Genomic DNA, 21714 nt, shown 5'->3' with positions numbered 1-21714 from the left:
GTGCATGAGCCATTAGTTGCTGGATGAACTTCAGCTTGCCCTGTGAGTTCCTGTGTTCCTGATAGTATTTCATTTCCTGTCCTGACCCGGCTTGACCTGTCTTGTCTGCATCCCTGGCTTTGACCCTTGGTACTTTGACAACAAGGGAATGATTGGAGGTTACAATGGAAAAACAGCTTTGAGGTTTCAGCACTAGGAGTGTGCGGGTCGTTAAAAGGACTTGCATTTCCCATACCGGGAGTCAAAACCGGGCCGCCTGGGTGAAAACCAGGAATCCTAACCGCTAGACCATATGGGAAAACTAGCTGCCTTGTTTTGAGAAAAATAGAGAAAAACAAAGGGAAAAAAAGATGTGCCACCGCCATCAGCTTCCAAGTATGGTGGCCAGCTATGACACACATATCACTTTCACTAATTGGCCTCGTTAGCGCAGCAGGTAGCGCGTCAGTCTCATAATCTGAAGGTCGTGAGTTCGATCCTCACACGTGGCACTACTCTCTAACCATTTTGTGAGCCTTGGGGTCCTTAATCTATGGAAAACACTACTCTTCATCCCTTAGGTCTTGTAGTGAACCATATGGATGGAAAATTGACCGGAAGATCAAGCTTTCAGTGCTCTTTTGCCTTCCACCATATTCCACCCAGCTAAAATCTTTAGCTCTGCATCCAACAGACCTTGCAAGATACAATGTCTACTCATCCTGGAACAACAGAGGCATTTTCCATCTATGTGACATGCTTCCCTTAGTTTCATCACACAGAAAGAACAAAGCACCGAGGAATTCAAAAGGGCTTTTTCAAAGTTGTGGAAAAAAAAGATGATGTCTCTGTCAGAGAATGGTTTGCAGATGATTGGCACATAGATATTTGCCAATGCAAATGTGCATAAGAGCGAGAACGGCCGAGAAACTTCATGTGCTAGTACGCATGTGCGTACGCCAAAGCGCACACAATGCGTGACAATTTCTGGTGCCCAGTGGCCTATTTAAAGCTAGCAGCATAAGCCATTAGTTGCTGGATGATCTTCAGCTTCCCCTGTGAGTTCCTGTGATCCTGATATTATTCATGTGTGAAAATTCATGTGCCAGTGCGCATATACGTACGCCAAAGCGCGTGCATGAGCCATTAGTTGCTGGATGAACTTCAGCTTGCCTTGTGAGTTCCTGTGTTCCTGATAGTATTTCATTTCCTGTCCTGACCCGGCTTGACCTGTCTTGTCTGCATCCCTGGCTTTGACCCTTGGTACTTTGACAACAAGGGAATGATTGGAGGTTACAATGGAAAAACAGCTTTGAGGTTTCAGCACTAGGAGTGTGCGGGTCGTTAAAAGAACTTGCATTTCCCATACCGGGAGTCGAACCCGGGCCGCCTGGGTGAAAACCAGAAATCCTAACCGCTAGACCATATGGGAAAACTAGCTGCCTTGTTTTGAGAAAAATAGAGAAAACCAAAGGGAAAAAAAGATGTGCCACCGCCATCAGCTTCCAAGTATGGTGGCCAGCTATGACACACATATCACTTTCACTAATTGGCCTCGTTAGCGCAGCAGGTAGCGCGTCAGTCTCATAATCTGAAGGTCGTGAGCTCGATCCTCACACGGGGCACTACTCTCTAACCATTTTGTGAGCCTTGCGGTCCTTAATCTATGAAAAACACTACTCTTCATCCCTTAGGTCTTGTAGGAAACCATATGGATGGAAAATTGACCGGAAGATCAAGCTTTTAGTGCTCTTTTGCCTTCCACCATATTCCACCCAGCTAAAATCTTTAGCTCTGCATCCAACAGACCTTGCAAGATACAATGTCTACTCATCCTGGAACAACAGAGGCATTTTCCATCTATGTGACATGCTTCCCTTAGTTTCATCACACAGAAAGAACAAAGCACCGAGGAATTCAAAAGGGCTTTTTCAAAGGTGTGGAAAAAAAAGATGATGTCTCTGTCAGAGAATGGTTTGCAGAAGATTGGCACATAGATATTTGCCAATGCAAATGTGCAGAAGAGCGAGAACGGCCGAGAAACTTCATGTGCTAGTACGCATGTGCGTACGCCAAAGCGCACACAATGCGTGACAATTTCTGGTGCCCAGTGGCCTATTTAAAGCTAGCAGCATAAGCCATTAGTTGCTGGATGATCTTCAGCTTCCCCTGTGAGTTCCTGTGATCCTGATATTATTCATGTGTGAAAATTCATGTGCCAGTGCGCATATACGTACGCCAAAGCGCGTGCATGAGCCATTAGTTGCTGGATGAACTTCAGCTTGCCCTGTGAGTTCCTGTGTTCCTGATAGTATTTCATTTCCTGTCCTGACCCGGCTTGACCTGTCTTGTCTGCATCCCTGGCTTTGACCCTTGGTACTTTGACAACAAGGGAATGATTGGAGGTTACAATGGAAAAACAGCTTTGAGGTTTCAGCACTTGGAGTGTGCGGGTCGTTAAAAGGACTTGAATTTCCCATACCGGGAGTCGAACCCGGGCCGCCTGGGTGAAAACCAGGAATCCTAACCGCTAGACCATATGGGAAAACTAGCTGCCTTGTTTTGAGAAAAATATAGAAAACCAAAGGGAAAAAAAGATGTGCCACCGCCATCAGCTTCCAAGTATGGTGGCCAGCTATGACACACATATCACTTTCACTAATTGGCCTCGTTAGCGCAGCAGGTAGCGCGTCAGTCTCATAATCTGAAGGTCGTGAGTTCAATCCTCACACGGGGCACTACTCTCTAACCATTTTGTGAGCCTTGGGGTCCTTAATCTATGAAAAACACTACTCTTCATCCCTTAGGTCTTGTAGGAAACCATATGGATGGAAAATTGACCGGAAGATCAAGCTTTCAGTGCTCTTTTGCCTTCCACCATATTCCACCCAGCTAAAATCTTTAGCTCTGCATCCAACAGACCTTGCAAGATACAATGTCTACTCATCCTGGAACAACAGAGGCATTTTCCATCTATGTGACATGCTTCCCTTAGTTTCATCACACAGAAAGAACAAAGCACCGAGGAATTCAAAAGGGCTTTTTCAAAGGTGTGGAAAAAAAAGATGATGTCTCTGTCAGAGAATGGTTTGCAGAAGATTGGCACATAGATATTTGCCAATGCAAATGTGCAGAAGAGCGAGAACGGCCGAGAAACTTCATGTGCTAGTACGCATGTGCGTACGCCAAAGCGCACACAATGCGTGACAATTTCTGGTGCCCAGTGGCCTATTTAAAGCTAGCAGCATAAGCCATTAGTTGCTGGATGATCTTCAGCTTCCCCTGTGAGTTCCTGTGATCCTGATATTATTCATGTGTGAAAATTCATGTGCCAGTGCGCATATACGTACGCCAAAGCGCGTGCATGAGCCATTAGTTGCTGGATGAACTTCAGCTTGCCCTGTGAGTTCCTCTGTTCCTGATAGTATTTCATTTCCTGTCCTGACCCGGCTTGACCTGTCTTGTCTGCATCCCTGGCTTTGACCCTTGGTACTTTGACAACAAGGGAATGATTGGAGGTTACAATGGAAAAACAGCTTTGAGGTTTCAGCACTAGGAGTGTGCGGGTCGTTAAAAGGACTTGCATTTCCCATACCGGGAGTGGAACCCGGGCCGCCTGGGTGAAACCCAAGAAACCTAACCGCTAGACCATATGGGAAAACTAGCTGCCTTGTTTTGAGAAAAATAGAGAAAACCAAAGGGAAAAAAAGATGTGCCACCGCCATCAGCTTCCAAGTATGGTGGCCAGCTATGACACACATATCACTTTCACTAATTGGCCTCGTTAGCACAGCAGGTAGCGCGTCAGTCTCATAATCTGAAGGTCGTGAGTTCGATCCTCACACGGGGCACTACTCTCTAACCATTTTGTGAGCCTTGGGGTCCTTAATCTATGAAAAACACTACTCTTCATCCCTTAGGTCTTGTAGGAAACCATATGGATGGAAAATTGACCGGAAGATCAAGCTTTCAGTGCTCTTTTGCCTTCCACCATATTCCACCCAGCTAAAATCTTTAGCTCTGCATCCAACAGACCTTGCAAGATACAATGTCTACTCATCCTGGAACAACAGAGGCATTTTCCATCTATGTGACATGCTTCCCTTAGTTTCATCACACAGAAAGAACAAAGCACCGAGGAATTCAAAAGGGCTTTTTCAAAGGTGTGGAAAAAAAAGATGATGTCTCTGTCAGAGAATGGTTTGCAGAAGATTGGCACATAGATATTTGCCAATGCAAATGTGCAGAAGAGCGAGAACGGCCGAGAAACTTCATGTGCTAGTACGCATGTGCGTACGCCAAAGCGCACACAATGCGTGACAATTTCTGGTGCCCAGTGGCCTATTTAAAGCTAGCAGCATAAGCCATTAGTTGCTGGATGATCTTCAGCTTCCCCTGTGAGTTCCTGTGATCCTGATATTATTCATGTGTGAAAATTCATGTGCCAGTGCGCATATACGTACGCCAAAGCGCGTGCATGAGCCATTAGTTGCTGGATGAACTTCAGCTTGCCCTGTGAGTTCCTGTGTTCCTGATAGTATTTGATTTCCTGTCCTGACCCGGCTTGACCTGTCTTGTCTGCATCCCTGGCTTTGACCCTTGGTACTTTGACAACAAGGGAATGATTGGAGGTTACAATGGAAAAACAGCTTTGAGGTTTCAGCACTAGGAGTGTGCGGGTCGTTAAAAGGACTTGCATTTCCCATACCGGGAGTCGAACCCGGGCCGCCTGGGTGAAAACCAGGAATCCTAAACGCTAGACCATATGGGAAAACTAGCTGCCTTGTTTTGAGAAAAATAGAGAAAACCAAAGGGAAAAAAAGATGTGCCACCGCCATCAGCTTCCAAGTATGGTGGCCAGCTATGACACACATATCACTTTCACTAATTGGCATCGTTAGCGCAGCAGGTAGCGTGTCAGTCTCATAATCTGAAGGTCGTGAGTTAGATCCTCACACGGGGCACTACTCTCTAACCATTTTGTGAGCCTTGGGGTCCTTAATCTATGAAAAACACTACTCTTCATCCCTTAGGTCTTGTAGGAAACCATATGGATGGAACATTGACCGGAAGATCAAGCTTTCAGTGCTCTTTTGCCTTCCACCATATTCCACCCAGCTAAAATTTATAGCTCTGCATCCAACAGACCTTGCAAGATACAATGTCTACTCATCCTGGAACAACAGAGGCATTTTCCATCAATGTGACATGCTTCCCTTAGTTTCATCACACAGAAAGAACAAAGCACCGAGGAATTCAAAAGGGCTTTTTCAAAGGTGTGGAAAAAAAAGATGATGTCTCTGTCAGAGAATGGTTTGCAGAAGATTGGCACATAGATATTTGCCAATGCAAATGTGCAGAAGAGCGAGAACGGCCGAGAAACTTCATGTGCTAGTACGCATGTGCGTACGCCAAAGCGCACACAATGCGTGACAATTTCTGGTGCCCAGTGGCCTATTTAAAGCTAGCAGCATAAGCCATTAGTTGCTGGATGATCTTCAGCTTCCCCTGTGAGTTCCTGTGATCCTGATATTATTCATGTGTGAAAATTCATGTGCCAGTGCGCATATACGTACGCCAAAGCGCGTGCATGAGCCATTAGTTGCTGGATGAACTTCAGCTTGCCCTGTGAGTTCCTGTGTTCCTGATAGTATTTCATTTTCTGTCCTGACCCGGCTTGACCTGTCTTGTCTGCATCCCTGGCTTTGACCCTTGGTACTTTGACAACAAGGGAATGATTGGAGGTTACAATGGAAAAACAGCTTTGAGGTTTCAGCACTAGGAGTGTGCGGGTCGTTAAAAGGACTTGCATTTCCCATACCGGGAGTCGAACCCGGGCCGCCTGGGTGAAAACCAGGAATCCTAAACGCTAGACCATATGGGAAAACTAGCTGCCTTGTTTTGAGAAAAATAGAGAAAACCAAAGGGAAAAAAAGATGTGCCACCGCCATCAGCTTCCAAGTATGGTGGCTAGCTATGACACACATATCACTTTCACTAATTGGCCTCGTTAGCGCAGCAGGTAGCGCGTCAGTCTCATAATCTGAAGGTCGTGAGTTCGATCCTCACACGGGGCACTACTCTCTAACCATTTTGTGAGCCTTGGGGTCCTTAATCTATGAAAAACACTACTCTTCATCCCTTAGGTCTTGTAGGAAACCATATGGATGGAAAATTGACCGGAAGATCAAGCTTTCAGTGCTCTTTTGCCTTCCACCATATTCCACCCAGCTAAAATCTTTAGCTCTGCATCCAACAGACCTTGCAAGATACAATGTCTACTCATCCTGGAACAACAGAGGCATTTTCCATCTATGTGACATGCTTCCCTTAGTTTCATCACACAGAAAGAACAAAGCACCGAGGAATTCAAAAGGGCTTTTTCAAAGGTGTGGAAAAAAAAGATGATGTCTCTGTCAGAGAATGGTTTGCAGAAGATTGGCACATAGATATTTGCCAATGCAAATGTGCAGCAGAGCGAGAACGGCCGAGAAACTTCATGTGCTAGTACGCATGTGCGTACGCCAAAGCGTACACAATGCGTGACAATTTATGGTGCCCAGTGGCCTATTTAAAGCTAGCAGCATAAGCCATTAGTTGCTGGATGATCTTCAGCTTCCCCTGTGAGTTCCTGTGATCCTGATATTATTCATGTGTGAAAATTCATGTGCCAGTGCGCATATACGTACGCCAAAGCGCGTGCATGAGCCATTAGTTGCTGGATGAACTTCAGCTTGCCCTGTGAGTTCCTGTGTTCCTGATAGTATTTCATTTCCTGTCCTGACCCGGCTTGACCTGTCTTGTCTGCATCCCTGGCTTTGACCCTTGGTACTTTGACAACAAGGGAATGATTGGAGGTTACAATGGAAAAACAGCTTTGAGGTTTCAGCACTAGGAGTGTGCGGGTCGTTAAAAGGACTTGCATTTCCCATACCGGGAGTCGAACCCGGGCCGCCTGGGTAAAAACCAGGAATCCTAAACGCTAGACCATATGGGAAAACTAGCTGCCTTGTTTTGAGAAAAATAGAGAAAACCAAAGGGAAAAAAAGATGTGCCACCGCCATCAGCTTCCAAGTATGGTGGCCAGCTATGACACACATATCACTTTCACTATTTGGCCTCGTTAGCGCAGCAGGTAGCGCGTCAGTCTCATAATCTGAAGGTCGTGAGTTCGATCCTCACACGGGGCACTACTCTCTAACCATTTTGTGAGCCTTGGGGTCCTTAATCTATGAAAAACACTACTCTTCATCCCTTAGGTCTTGTAGGAAACCATATGGATGGAAAATTGACCGCAAGATCAAGCTTTCAGTGCTCTTTTGCCTTCCACCATATTCCACCCAGCTAAAATCTTTAGCTCTGCATCCAACAGACCTTGCAAGATACAATGTCTACTCATCCTGGAACAACAGAGGCATTTTCCATCTATGTGACATGCTTCCCTTAGTTTCATCACACAGAAAGAACAAAGCACCGAGGAATTCAAAAGGGCTTGTTCAAAGGTGTGGAAAAAAAAGATGATGTCTCTGTCAGAGAATGGTTTGCAGAAGATTGGCACATAGATATTTGCCAATGCAAATGTGCAGAAGAGCGAGAACGGCCGAGAAACTTCATGTGCTAGTACGCATGTGCGTACGCCAAAGCGTACACAATGCGTGACAATTTCTGGTGCCCAGTGGCCTATTTAAAGCTAGCAGCATAAGCCATTAGTTGCTGGATGATCTTCAGCTTCCCCTGTGAGTTCCTGTGATCCTGATATTATTCATGTGTGAAAATTCATGTGCCAGTGCGCATATACGTACGCCAAAGCGCGTGCATGAGCCATTAGTTGCTGGATGAACTTCAGCTTGCCCTGTGAGTTCCTGTGTTCCTGATAGTATTTCATTTCCTGTCCTGACCCGGCTTGACCTGTCTTGTCTGCATCCCTGGCTTTGACCCTTGGTACTTTGACAACAAGGGAATGATTGGAGGTTACAATGGAAAAACAGATTTGAGGTTTCAGCACTAGGAGTGTGCGGGTCGTTAAAAGGACTTGCATTTCCCATACCGGGAGTCGAACCCGGGCCGCCTGGGTGAAAACCAGGAATCCTAACCGCTAGACCATATGGGAAAACTAGCTGCATTGTTTTGAGAAAAATAGAGAAAACCAAAGGGAAAAAAAGATGTGCCACCGCCATCAGCTTCCAAGTATGGTGGCCAGCTATGACACACATATTACTTTCACTAATTGGCCTCGTTAGCGCAGCAGGTAGCGCGTCAGTCTCATAATCTGAAGGTCATGAGTTCGATCCTCACACGGGGCACTACTCTCTAACCATTTTGTGAGCCTTGGGGTCCTTAATCTATGAAAAACACTACTCTTCATCCCTTGGGTCTTGTAGGAAACCATATGGATGGAAAATTGACCGCAAGATCAAGCTTTCAGTGCTTTTTGCCTTCCACCATATTCCACCCAGCTAAAATCTTTAGCTCTGCATCCAACAGACCTTGCAAGATACAATGTCTACTCATCCTGGAACAACAGAGGCATTTTCCATCTATGTGACATGCTTCCCTTAGTTTCATCACACAGAAAGAACAAAGCACAGAGGAATTCAAAAGGGCTTTTTCAAAGGTGTGGAAAAAAAAGATGATGTCTCTGTCAGAGAATGGTTTGCAGAAGATTGGCACATAGATATTTGCCAATGCAAATGTGTAGAAGAGCGAGAACGGCCGAGAAACTTCATGTGCTAGTACGCATGTGCGTACGCCAAAGCGCACACAATGCGTGACAATTTCTGGTGCCCAGTGGCCTATTTAAAGCTAGCAGCATAAGCCATTAGTTGCTGGATGATCTTCAGCTTCCCCTGTGAGTTTCTGTGATCCTGATATTATTCATGTGTGAAAATTCATGTGCCAGTGCGCATATACGTACGCCAAAGCGCGTGCATGAGCCATTAGTTGCTGGATGAACTTCAGCTTGCCCTGTGAGTTCCTGTGTTCCTGATAGTATTTCATTTCCTGTCCTGACCCGGCTTGACCTGTCTTGTCTGCATCCCTGGCTTTGACCCTTGGTACTTTGACAACAAGGGAATGATTGGAGGTTACAATGGAAAAACAGCTTTGAGGTTTCAGCACTAGGAGTGTGCGGGTTGTTAAAAGGACTTGCATTTCTCATACCGGGAGTCGAACCCAGGCCGCCTGGGTGAAAACCAGGAATCCTAACTGCTAGACCATATGGGAAAACTAGCTGCCTTGTTTTGAGAAAAATAGAGAAAACCAAAGGGAAAAAAAGATGTGCCACCGCCATCAGCTTCCAAGTATGGTGGCCAGCTATGATACACATATCACTTTCACTAATTGGCCTCGTTAGCGCAGCAGATAGCGCGTCAGTCTCATAATCTGAAGGTCGTGAGTTCGATCCTCACACGGGGCACTACTCTCTAACCATTTTGTGAGCCTTGGGGTCCTTAATCTATGAAAAACACTACTCTTCATCCCTTAGGTCTTGTAGGAAACCATATGGATGGAACATTGACCGGAAGATCAAGCTTTCAGTGCTCTTTTGCCTTCCACCATATTCCACCCAGCTAAAATCTTTAGCTCTGCATCCAACAGACCTTGCAAGATACAATGTCTACTCATCCTGGAACAACAGAGGCATTTTCCATCTATGTGACATGCTTCCCTTAGTTTCATCACACAGAAAGAACAAAGCACCGAGGAATTCAAAAGGGCTTTTTCAAAGGTGTGGAAAAAAAAGATGATGTCTCTGTCAGAGAATGGTTTGCAGAAGATTGGCACATAGATATTTGCCAATGCAAATGTGCAGAAGAGCGAGAACGGCCGAGAAACTTCATGTGCTAGTACGCATGTGCGTACGCCAAAGCGCACACAATGCGTGACAATTTCTGGTGCCCAGTGGCCTATTTAAAGCTAGCAGCATAAGCCATTAGTTGCTGGATGATCTTCAGCTTCCCCTGTGAGTTCCTGTGATCCTGATATTATTCATGTGTGAAAATTCATGTGCCAGTGCGCATATACGTACGCCAAAGCGCGTGCATGAGCCATTAGTTGCTGGATGAACTTCAGCTTGCCCTGTGAGTTCCTGTGTTCCTGATAGTATTTCATTTCCTGTCCTGACCCGGCTTGACCTGTCTTGTCTGCATCCCTGGCTTTGACCCTTGGTACTTTGACAACAAGGGAATGATTGGAGGTTACAATGGAAAAACAGCTTTGAGGTTTCAGCACTAGGAGTGTGCGGGTCGTTAAAAGGACTTACATTTCAAATACCGGGAGTCGAACCCGGGCCGCCTGGGTGAAAACCAGGAATCCTAACCGCTAGACCATATGGGAAAACTAGCTGCCTTGTTTTGAGAAAAATAGAGAAAACCAAAGGGAAAAAAAGATGTGCCACCGCCATCAGCTTCCAAGTATGGTGGCCAGCTATGACACACATATCACTTTCACTAATTGGCCTCGTTAGCGCAGCAGGTAGCGCGTCAGTCTCATAATCTGAAGGTCGTGAGTTCGATCCTCACACGGGGCACTACTCTCTAACCATTTTGTGAGCCTTGGGGTCCTTAATCTATGAAAAACACTACTCTTCATCCCTTAGGTCTTGTAGGAAACCATATGGATGGAAAATTGACCGGAAGATCAAGCTTTCAGTGCTCTTTTGCCTTCCACCATATTCCACCCAGCTAAAATCTTTAGCTCTGCATCCAACAGACCTTGCAAGATACAATGTCTACTCATCCTGGAACAACAGAGGCATTTTCCATCTATGTGACATGCTTCCCTTAGTTTCATCACACAGAAAGAACAAAGCACCGAGGAATTCAAAAGGGCTTTTTCAAAGGTGTGGAAAAAAAATATGATGTCTCTGTCAGAGAATGGTTTTCAGAAGATTGGCACATAGATATTTGAGAATGCAAATGTGCAGAAGAGCGAGAACGGCCGAGAAACTTCATGTGCTAGTATGCATGTGCGTACGCCAAAGCGTACACAATGCGTGACAATTTCTGGTGCCCAGTGGCCTATTTAAAGCTAGCAGCATAAGCCATTAGTTGCTGGATGATCTTCAGCTTCCCCTGTGAGTTCCTGTGATCCTGATATTATTCATGTGTGAAAATTCATGTGCCAGTGCGCATATACGTACGCCAAAGCGCGTGCACGAGCCATTAGTTGCTGGATGAACTTCAGCTTGCCCTGTGAGTTCCTGTGTTCCTGATAGTATTTCATTTCCTGTCCTGACCCGGCTTGACCTGTCTTGTCTGCATCCCTGGCTTTGACCCTTGGTACTTTGACAACAAGGGAATGATTGGAGGTTACAATGGAAAAACAGCTTTGAGGTTTCAGCACTAGGAGTGTGCGGGTCGTTAAAAGGACTTGCATTTCCCATACCGGGAGTCGAACCCGGGCCGCCTGGGTGAAAACCAGGAATCCTAACCGCTAGACCATATGGGAAAACTAGCTGCCTTGTTTTGTGAAAAATAGAGAAAACCAAAGGGAAAAAAAGATGTGCCACCGCCATCAGCTTCCAAGTATGGTGGCCAGCTATGACACACATATCACTTTCACTAATTGGCCTCGTTAGCACAGCAGGTAGCGCGTCAGTCTCATAATCTGAAGGTCGTGAGTTCGATCCTCACACGGGGCACTACTCTCTAACCATTTTGTGAGCCTTGGGGTCCTTAATCTATGAAAAACACTACTCTTCATCCCTTAGGTCTTGTAGGAAACCATATGGATGGAACATTGACCGGAAGATCAAGCTTTCAGTGCTCTTTTGCCTTCCACCATATTCCACCCACCTAAAATCTTTAGCTCTGCATCCAACAGACCTTGCAAGATACAATGTCTACTCATCCTGGAACAACAGAGGCATTTTCCATCTATGTGACATGCTTCCCTTAGTTTCATCACACAGAAAGAACAAAGCACCGAGGAATTCAAAAGGGCTTTTTCAAAGGTGTGGAAAAAAAAGATGATGTCTCTGTCAGAGAATGGTTTGCAGAAGATTGGCACATAGATATTTGCCAATGCAAATGTGCAGAAGAGCGAGAACGGCCGAGAAACTTCATGTGCTAGTACGCATGTGCGTACGCCAAAGCGCACACAATGCGTGACAATTTCTGGTGCCCAGTGGCCTATTTAAAGCTAGCAGCATAAGCCATTAGTTGCTGGATGATCTTCAGCTTCCCCTGTGAGTTCCTGTGATCCTGATATTATTCATGTGTGAAAATTCATGTGCCAGTGCGCATATACGTACGCCAAAGCGCGTGCATGAGCCATTAGTTGCTGGATGAACTTCAGCTTGCCCTGTGAGTTCCTGTGTTCCTGATAGTATTTCATTTCCTGTCCTGACCCGGCTTGACCTGTCTTGTCTGCATCCCTGGCTTTGACCCTTGGTACTTTGACAACAAGGGAATGATTGGAGGTTACAATGGAAAAACAGCTTTGAGGTTTCAGCACTAGGAGTGTGCGGGTCGTTAAAAGGACTTGCATTTCCCATACCGGGAGTCGAACCCGGGCCGCCTGGGTGAAAACCAGGAATCCTAACCGCTAGACCATGTGGGAAAACTAGCTGCCTTGTTTTGAGAAAAATAGAGAAAACCAAAGGGAAAAAAAGATGTGCCACCGCCATCAGCTTCCAAGTATGGTGGCCAGCTATGATACACATATCACTTTCACTAATTGGCCGCGTTAGCACAGCAGATAGCGCGTCAGTCTCATAATCTGAAGGTCGTGAGTTCGATCCTCACACGGGGCACTACTCTCTAACCATTTTGTGAGCCTTGGGGTCCTTAATCTATGAAAAACACTACTCTTCATCCCTTAGGTCTTGTAGGAAACCATATGGATGGAACATTGACCGGAAGATCAAGCTTTCAGTGCTCTTTTGCCTTCCACCATATTCCACCCAGCTAAAATCTTTAGCTCTGCATCCAACAGACCTTGCAAGATACAATGTCTACTCATCCTGGAACAACAGAGGCATTTTCCATCTATGTGACATGCTTCCCTTAGTTTCATCACACAGAAAGAACAAAGCACCGAGGAATTCAAAAGGGCTTTTTCAAAGGTGTGGAAAAAAAAGATGATGTCTCTGTCAGAGAATGGTTTGCAGAAGATTGGCACATAGATATTTGCCAATGCAAATGTGCAGAAGAGCGAGAACGGCCGAGAAACTTCATGTGCTAGTACGCATGTGCGTACGCCAAAGCGCACACAATGCGTGACAATTTCTGGTGCCCAGTGGCCTATTTAAAGCTAGCAGCATAAGCCATTAGTTGCTGGATGATCTTCAGCTTCCCCTGTGAGTTCCTGTGATCCTGATATTATTCATGTGTGAAAATTCATGTGCCAGTGCGCATATACGTACGCCAAAGCGCGTGCATGAGCCATTAGTTGCTGGATGAACTTCAGCTTGCCCTGTGAGTTCCTGTGTTCCTGATAGTATTTCATTTCCTGTCCTGACCCGGCTTGACCTGTCTTGTCTGCATCCCTGGCTTTGACCCTTGGTACTTTGACAACAAGGGAATGATTGGAGGTTACAATGGAAAAACAGCTTTGAGGTTTCAGCACTTGGAGTGTGCGGGTCGTTAAAAGGACTTGAATTTCCCATACCGGGAGTCGAACCCGGGCCGCCTGGGTGAAAACCAGGAATCCTAACCGCTAGACCATATGGGAAAACTAGCTGCCTTGTTTTGAGAAAAATATAGAAAACCAAAGGGAAAAAAAGATGTGCCACCGCCATCAGCTTCCAAGTATGGTGGCCAGCTATGACACACATATCACTTTCACTAATTGGCCTCGTTAGCGCAGCAGGTAGCGCGTCAGTCTCATAATCTGAAGGTCGTGAGTTCAATCCTCACACGGGGCACTACTCTCTAACCATTTTGTGAGCCTTGGGGTCCTTAATCTATGAAAAACACTACTCTTCATCCCTTAGGTCTTGTAGGAAACCATATGGATGGAAAATTGACCGGAAGATCAAGCTTTCAGTGCTCTTTTGCCTTCCACCATATTCCACCCAGCTAAAATCTTTAGCTCTGCATCCAACAGACCTTGCAAGATACAATGTCTACTCATCCTGGAACAACAGAGGCATTTTCCATCTATGTGACATGCTTCCCTTAGTTTCATCACACAGAAAGAACAAAGCACCGAGGAATTCAAAAGGGCTTTTTCAAAGGTGTGGAAAAAAAAGATGATGTCTCTGTCAGAGAATGGTTTGCAGAAGATTGGCACATAGATATTTGCCAATGCAAATGTGCAGAAGAGCGAGAACGGCCGAGAAACTTCATGTGCTAGTACGCATGTGCGTACGCCAAAGCGCACACAATGCGTGACAATTTCTGGTGCCCAGTGGCCTATTTAAAGCTAGCAGCATAAGCCATTAGTTGCTGGATGATCTTCAGCTTCCCCTGTGAGTTCCTGTGATCCTGATATTATTCATGTGTGAAAATTCATGTGCCAGTGCGCATATACGTACGCCAAAGCGCGTGCATGAGCCATTAGTTGCTGGATGAACTTCAGCTTGCCCTGTGAGTTCCTCTGTTCCTGATAGTATTTCATTTCCTGTCCTGACCTGGCTTGACCTGTCTTGTCTGCATCCCTGGCTTTGACCCTTGGTACTTTGACAACAAGGGAATGATTGGAGGTTACAATGGAAAAACAGCTTTGAGGTTTCAGCACTAGGAGTGTGCGGGTCGTTAAAAGGACTTGCATTTCCCATACCGGGAGTGGAACCCGGGCCGCCTGGGTGAAACCCAAGAAACCTAACCGCTAGACCATATGGGAAAACTAGCTGCCTTGTTTTGAGAAAAATAGAGAAAACCAAAGGGAAAAAAAGATGTGCCACCGCCATCAGCTTCCAAGTATGGTGGCCAGCTATGACACACATATCACTTTCACTAATTGGCCTCGTTAGCACAGCAGGTAGCGCGTCAGTCTCATAATCTGAAGGTCGTGAGTTCGATCCTCACACGGGGCACTACTCTCTAACCATTTTGTGAGCCTTGGGGTCCTTAATCTATGAAAAACACTACTCTTCATCCCTTAGGTCTTGTAGGAAACCATATGGATGGAAAATTGACCGGAAGATCAAGCTTTCAGTGCTCTTTTGCCTTCCACCATATTCCACCCAGCTAAAATCTTTAGCTCTGCATCCAACAGACCTTGCAAGATACAATGTCTACTCATCCTGGAACAACAGAGGCATTTTCCATCTATGTGACATGCTTCCCTTAGTTTCATCACACAGAAAGAACAAAGCACCGAGGAATTCAAAAGGGCTTTTTCAAAGGTGTGGAAAAAAAAGATGATGTCTCTGTCAGAGAATGGTTTGCAGAAGATTGGCACATAGATATTTGCCAATGCAAATGTGCAGAAGAGCGAGAACGGCCGAGAAACTTCATGTGCTAGTACGCATGTGCGTACGCCAAAGCGCACACAATGCGTGACAATTTCTGGTGCCCAGTGGCCTATTTAAAGCTAGCAGCATAAGCCATTAGTTGCTGGATGATCTTCAGCTTCCCCTGTGAGTTCCTGTGATCCTGATATTATTCATGTGTGAAAATTCATGTGCCAGTGCGCATATACGTACGCCAAAGCGCGTGCATGAGCCATTAGTTGCTGGATGAACTTCAGCTTGCCCTGTGAGTTCCTGTGTTCCTGATAGTATTTCATTTCCTGTCCTGACCCGGCTTGACCTGTCTTGTCTGCATCCCTGGCTTTGACCCTTGGTACTTTGACAACAAGGGAATGATTGGAGGTTACAATGGAAAAACAGCTTTGAGGTTTCAGCACTAGGAGTGTGCGGGTCGTTAAAAGGACTTGCATTTCCCATACCGGGAGTGGAACCCGGGCCGCCTGGGTGAAAACCAGGAATCCTAACCGCTAGACCATATGGGAAAACTAGCTGCCTTGTTTTGAGAAAAATAGAGAAAACCAAAGGGAAAAAAAGATGTGCCACCGCCATCAGCTTCCAAGTATGGTGGCCAGCTATGACACACATATCACTTTTACTAATTGGCCTCGTTAGCGCAGCAGGTAGCGCGTCAGTCTCATAATCTGAAGGTCGTGAGTTCGATCCTCACACGGGGCACTACTCTCTAACCGTTTTGTGAGCCTTGGGGTCCTTAATCTATGAAAAACACTACTCTTCATCCCTTAGGTCTTGTAGGAAACCATATGGATGGAAAACTGACCGGAAGATCAAGCTTTCAGTGCTCTTTTGCCTTCCACCATATTCCACCCAGCTAAAATCTTTAGCTCTGCATCCAACAGACCTTGCAAGATACAATGTCTACTCATCCTGGAACAACAGAGGCATTTTCCATCTATGTGACATGCTTCCCTTAGTTTCATCACACAGAAAGAACAAAGCACCGAGGAATTCAAAAGGGCTTTTTCAAAGGTGTGGAAAAAAAAGATGATGTCTCTGTCAGAGAATGGTTTGCAGAAGATTGGCACATAGATATTTGCCAATGCAAATGTGCAGAAGAGCGAGAACGGCCGAGAAACTTCATGTGCTAGTACGCATGTGCGTACGCCAAAGCGCACACAATGCGTGACAATTTCTGGTGCCCAGTGGCCTATTTAAAGCTAGCAGCATAAGCCATTAGTTGCTGGATGATCTTCAGCTTCCCCTGTGAGTTCCTGTGATCCTGATATTATTCATGTGTGAAAATTCATGTGCCAGTGCGCATATACGTACGCCAAAGCGCGTGCATGAGCCATTAGTTGCTGGATGAACTTCAGCTTGCCCTGTGAGTTCCTGTGTTCCTGATAGTATTTCATTTCCTGTCCTGACCCGGCTTGACCTGTCTTGTCTGCATCCCTGGCTTTGACCCTTGGTACTTTGACAACAAGGGAATGATTGGAGGTTACAATGGAAAAACAGCTTTGAGGTTTCAGCACTAGGAGTGTGCGGGTCGTTAAAAAGACTTGCATTTCCCATACCGGGAGTCGTACCCGGGCCGCCTGGGTGAAAACCAGGAATCCTAACCGCTAGACCATATGGGAAAACTAGCTGCCTTGTTTTGAGAAAAATAGAGAAAACCAAAGGGAAAAAAAGATGTGCCACCGCCATCAGCTTCCAAGTATGGTGGCCAGCTATGACACACATATCACTTTCACTAATTGGCCTCGTTAGCGCAGCAGGTAGCGTGTCAGTCTCATAATCTGAAGGTCGTGAGTTCGATCCTCACACGGGGCACTACTCTCTAACCGTTTTGTGAGCCTTGGGGTCCTTAATCTATGAAAAACACTACTCTTCATCCCTTAGGTCTTGTAGGAAACCATATGGATGGAAAATTGACCGGAAGATCAAGCTTTCAGTGCTCTTTTGCCTTCCACCATATTCCACCCAGCTAAAATCTTTAGCTCTGCATCCAACAGACCTTGCAAGATACAATGTCTACTCATCCTGGAACAACAGAGGCATTTTCCATCTATGTGACATGCTTCCCTTAGTTTCATCACACAGAAAGAACAAAGCACCGAGGAATTCAAAAGGGCTTTTTCAAAGGTGTGGAAAAAAAAGATGATGTCTCTGTCAGAGAATGGTTTGCAGAAGATTGGCACATAGATATTTGCCAATGCAAATGTGCAGAAGAGCGAGAACGGCCGAGAAACTTCATGTGCTAGTACGCATGTGCGTACGCCAAAGCGCACACAATGCGTGACAATTTCTGGTGCCCAGTGGCCTATTTAAAGCTAGCAGCATAAGCCATTAGTTGCTGGATGATCTTCAGCTTCCCCTGTGAGTTCCTGTGATCCTGATATTATTCATGTGTGAAAATTCATGTGCCAGTGCGCATATACGTACGCCAAAGCGCGTGCATGAGCCATTAGTTGCTGGATGAACTTCAGCTTGCCCTGTGAGTTCCTGTGTTCCTGATAGTATTTCATTTCCTGTCCTGACCCGGCTTGACCTGTCTTGTCTGCATCCCTGGCTTTGACCCTTGGTACTTTGACAACAAGGGAATGATTGGAGGTTACAATGGAAAAACAGCTTTGAGGTTTCAGCACTAGGAGTGTGCGGGTCGTTAAAAGGACTTGCATTTCCCATACCGGGAGTCGATCCCGGGCCGCCTGGGTGAAAACCAGGAATCCTAACCGCTAGACCATATGGGAAAACTAGCTGCCTTGTTTTGAGAAAAATAGAGAAAACCAAAGGGAAAAAAAGATGTGCCACCGCCATCAGCTTCCAAGTATGGTGGCCAGCTATGACACACATATCGCTTTTACTAATTGGCCTCGTTAGCGCAGCAGGTAGCGCGTCAGTCTCATAATCTGAAGGTCGTGAGTTCGATCCTCACACGGGGCACTACACTCTAACCATTTTGTGAGCCTTGGGGTCCTTAATCTATGAAAAACACTACTCTTCATCCCTTAGGTCTTGTAGGAAACCATATGGATGGAAAATTGACCGGAAGATCAAGCTTTCAGTGCTCTTTTGCCTTCCACCATATTCCACCCAGCTAAAATCTTTAGCTCTGCATCCAACAGACCTTGCAAGATACAATGTCTACTCATCCTGGAACAACAGAGGCATTTTCCATCTATGTGACATGCTTCCCTTAGTTTCATCACACAGAAAGAACAAAGCACAGAGGAATTCAAAAGGGCTTTTTCAAAGGTGTGGAAAAAAAAGATGATGTCTCTGTCAGAGAATGGTTTGCAGAAGATTGGCACATAGATATTTGCCAATGCAAATGTGCAGAAGAGCGAGAACGGCCGAGAAACTTCATGTGCTAGTACGCATGTGCGTACACAATGCGTGACAATTTCTGGTGCCCAGTGGCCTATTTAAAGCTAGCAGCATAAGCCATTAGTTGCTGGATGATCTTCAGCTTCCCCTGTGAGTTCCTGTGATCCTGATATTATTCATGTGTGAAAATTCATGTGCCAGTGCGCATATACGTACGCCAAAGCGCGTGCATGAGCCATTAGTTGCTGGATGAACTTCAGCTTGCCCTGTGAGTTCCTGTGTTCCTGATAGTATTTCATTTCCTGTCCTGACCCGGCTTGACCTGTCTTGTCTGCATCCCTGGCTTTGACCCTTGGTACTTTGACAACAAGGGAATGATTGGAGGTTACAATGGAAAAACAGCTTTGAGGTTTCAGCACTAGGAGTGTGCGGGTCGTTAAAAGGACTTGCATTTCCCATACCGGGAGTGGAACCCGGGCCGCCTGGGTGAAAACCAGGAATCCTAACCGCTAGACCATATGGGAAAACTAGCTGCCTTGTTTTGAGAAAAATAGAGAAAACCAAAGGGAAAAAAAGATGTGCCACCGCCATCAGCTTCCAAGTATGGTGGCCAGCTATGACACACATATCCCTTTCACTAATTGGCCTCGTTAGCGCAGCAGGTAGCGCGTCAGTCTCATAATCTGAAGGTCGTGAGTTCGATCCTCACATGGGGCACTACTCTCTAACCGTTTTGTGAGCCTTGGGGTCCTTAATCTATGAAAATCACTACTCTTCATCCCTTAGGTCTTGTAGGAAACCATATGGATGGAAAATTGACCGGAAGATCAAGCTTTCAGTGCTCTTTTGCCTTCCACCATATTCCACCCAGCTAAAATCTTTAGCTCTGCATCCAACAGACCTTGCAAGATACAATGTCTACTCATCCTGGAACAACAGAGGCATTTTCCATCTATGTGACATGCTTCCCTTAGTTTCATCACACAGAAAGAACAAAGCACCGAGGAATTCAAAAGGGCTTTTTCAAAGGTGTGGAAAAAAAAGATGATGTCTCTGTCAGAGAATGGTTTGCAGAAGATTGGCACATAGATATTTGCCAATGCAAATGTGCAGAAGAGCGAGAACGGCCGAGAAACTTCATGTGCTAGTACGCATGTGCGTACGCCAAAGCGCACACAATGCGTGACAATTTCTGGTGCCCAGTGGCCTATTTAAAGCTAGCAGCATAAGCCATTAGTTGCTGGATGATCTTCAGCTTCCCCTGTGAGTTCCTGTGATCCTGATATTATTCATGTGTGAAAATTCATGTGCCAGTGCGCATATACGTACGCCAAAGCGCGTGCATGAGCCATTAGTTGCTGGATGAACTTCAGCTTGCCCTGTGAGTTCCTGTGTTCCTGATAGTATTTCATTTCCTGTCCTGACCCGGCTTGACCTGTCTTGTCTGCATCCCTGGCTTTGACCCTTGGTACTTTGACAACAAGGGAATGATTGGAGGTTACAATGGAAAAACAGCTTTGAGGTTTCAGCACTAGGAGTGTGCGGGTCGTTAAAAGGACTTGCATTTCCCATACCGGGAGTCGAACCCGGGCCGCCTGGGTGAAAACCAGGAATCCTAACCGCTAGACCATATGGGAAAACTAGCTGCCTTGTTTTGAGAAAAATAGAGAAAACCAAAGGGAAAAAAAGATGTGCCACCGCCATCAGCTTCCAAGTATGGTGGCCAGCTATGACACACATATCGCTTTCACTAATTGGCCTCATTAGCGCAGCAGGTAGCGCGTCAGTCTCATAATCTGAAGGTCGTGAGTTCGATCCTCACACGGGGCACTACTCTCTAACCATTTTGTGAGCCTTGGGGTCCTTAATCTATGAAAAACACTACTCTTCATCCCTTAGGTCTTGTAGGAAACCATATGGATGGAAAATTGACCGGAAGATCAAGCTTTCAGTGCTCTTTTGCCTTCCACCATATTCCACCCAGCTAAAATCTTTAGCTCTGCATCCAACAGACCTTGCAAGATACAATGTCTACTCATCCTGGAACAACAGTGGCATTTTCCATCTATGTGACATGCTTCCCTTAGTTTCATCACACAGAAAGAACAAAGCACCGAGGAATTCAAAAGGGCTTTTTCAAAGGTGTGGAAAAAAAAGATGATGTCTCTGTCAGAGAATGGTTTGCAGAAGATTGGCACATAGATATTTGCCAATGCAAATGTGCAGAAGAGCGAGAACGGCCGAGAAACTTCATGTGCTAGTACGCATGTGCGTACGCCAAAGCGCACACAATGCGTGACAATTTCTGGTGCCCAGTGGCCTATTTAAAGCTAGCAGCATAAGCCATTAGTTGCTGGATGATCTTCAGCTTCCCCTGTGAGTTCCTGTGATCCTGATATTATTCATGTGTGAAAATTCATGTGCCAGTGCGCATATACGTACGCCAAAGCGCGTGCATGAGCCATTAGTTGCTGGATGAACTTCAGCTTGCCCTGTGAGTTCCTGTGTTCCTGATAGTATTTCATTTCCTGTCCTGACCCGGCTTGACCTGTCTTGTCTGCATCCCTGGCTTTGACCCTTGGTACTTTGACAACAAGGGAATGATTGGAGGTTACAATGGAAAAACAGCTTTGAGGTTTCAGCACTAGGAGTGTGCGGGTCGTTAAAAGGTCTTGCATTTCCCATACCGGGAGTCAAACCCGGGCCGCCTGGGTGAAAACCAGGAATCCTAACCGCTAGACCATATGGGAAAACTAGCTGCCTTGTTTTGAGAAAAATAGAGAAAACCAAAGGGAAAAAAAGATGTGCCACCGCCATCAGCTTCCAAGTATGGTGGCCAGCTATGACACACATATCGCTTTCACTAATTGGCCTCGTTAGCGCAGCAGGTAGCGCGTCAGTCTCATAATCTGAAGGTCGTGAGTTCGATCCTCACACGGGGCACTACTCTCTAACCATTTTGTGAGCCTTGGGGTCCTTAATCTATGAAAAACACTACTCTTCACCCCTTAGGTCTTGTAGGAAACCATATG

At 45.8% G+C, this 21714-nt stretch overlaps 6 non-coding genes across 6 annotated transcripts; all 6 read left to right on the top strand.

The window, feature by feature from the left end:
- Nucleotides 1-5983: 5983 nt before the first annotated feature.
- TRNAM-CAU (transfer RNA methionine (anticodon CAU)) lies at nt 5984-6056 on the top strand. Its single transcript has one exon. It is a non-coding gene; the product is annotated as a tRNA-Met (tRNA).
- A 1040-nt stretch (nt 6057-7096) lies between these two features.
- TRNAM-CAU (transfer RNA methionine (anticodon CAU)) lies at nt 7097-7169 on the top strand. Its single transcript has one exon. It is a non-coding gene; the product is annotated as a tRNA-Met (tRNA).
- Nucleotides 7170-10434: 3265 nt separating this feature from the next.
- Nucleotides 10435-10507, top strand: TRNAM-CAU (transfer RNA methionine (anticodon CAU)). Its single transcript has one exon. It is a non-coding gene; the product is annotated as a tRNA-Met (tRNA).
- A 5492-nt stretch (nt 10508-15999) lies between these two features.
- TRNAM-CAU (transfer RNA methionine (anticodon CAU)) lies at nt 16000-16072 on the top strand. The gene has a single exon. It is a non-coding gene; the product is annotated as a tRNA-Met (tRNA).
- Nucleotides 16073-18225: 2153 nt separating this feature from the next.
- TRNAM-CAU (transfer RNA methionine (anticodon CAU)) lies at nt 18226-18298 on the top strand. The gene has a single exon. It is a non-coding gene; the product is annotated as a tRNA-Met (tRNA).
- A 3254-nt stretch (nt 18299-21552) lies between these two features.
- TRNAM-CAU (transfer RNA methionine (anticodon CAU)) lies at nt 21553-21625 on the top strand. Its single transcript has one exon. It is a non-coding gene; the product is annotated as a tRNA-Met (tRNA).
- The last annotated feature ends 89 nt before the right edge of the window (nt 21626-21714 follow it).

This window comes from Lithobates pipiens, unplaced genomic scaffold, assembly GCF_037356315.1.
Source record: "Lithobates pipiens isolate NorthernLeopardFrog02 unplaced genomic scaffold, aLitPip1_a1.2 Scaffold_8, whole genome shotgun sequence".
NCBI classification, from domain to species: domain Eukaryota; kingdom Metazoa; phylum Chordata; class Amphibia; order Anura; family Ranidae; genus Lithobates; species Lithobates pipiens.
The sequence above is the reverse complement of the archived record's forward strand: the minus strand, read 5'-3'. Positions and strand labels throughout refer to the sequence as shown.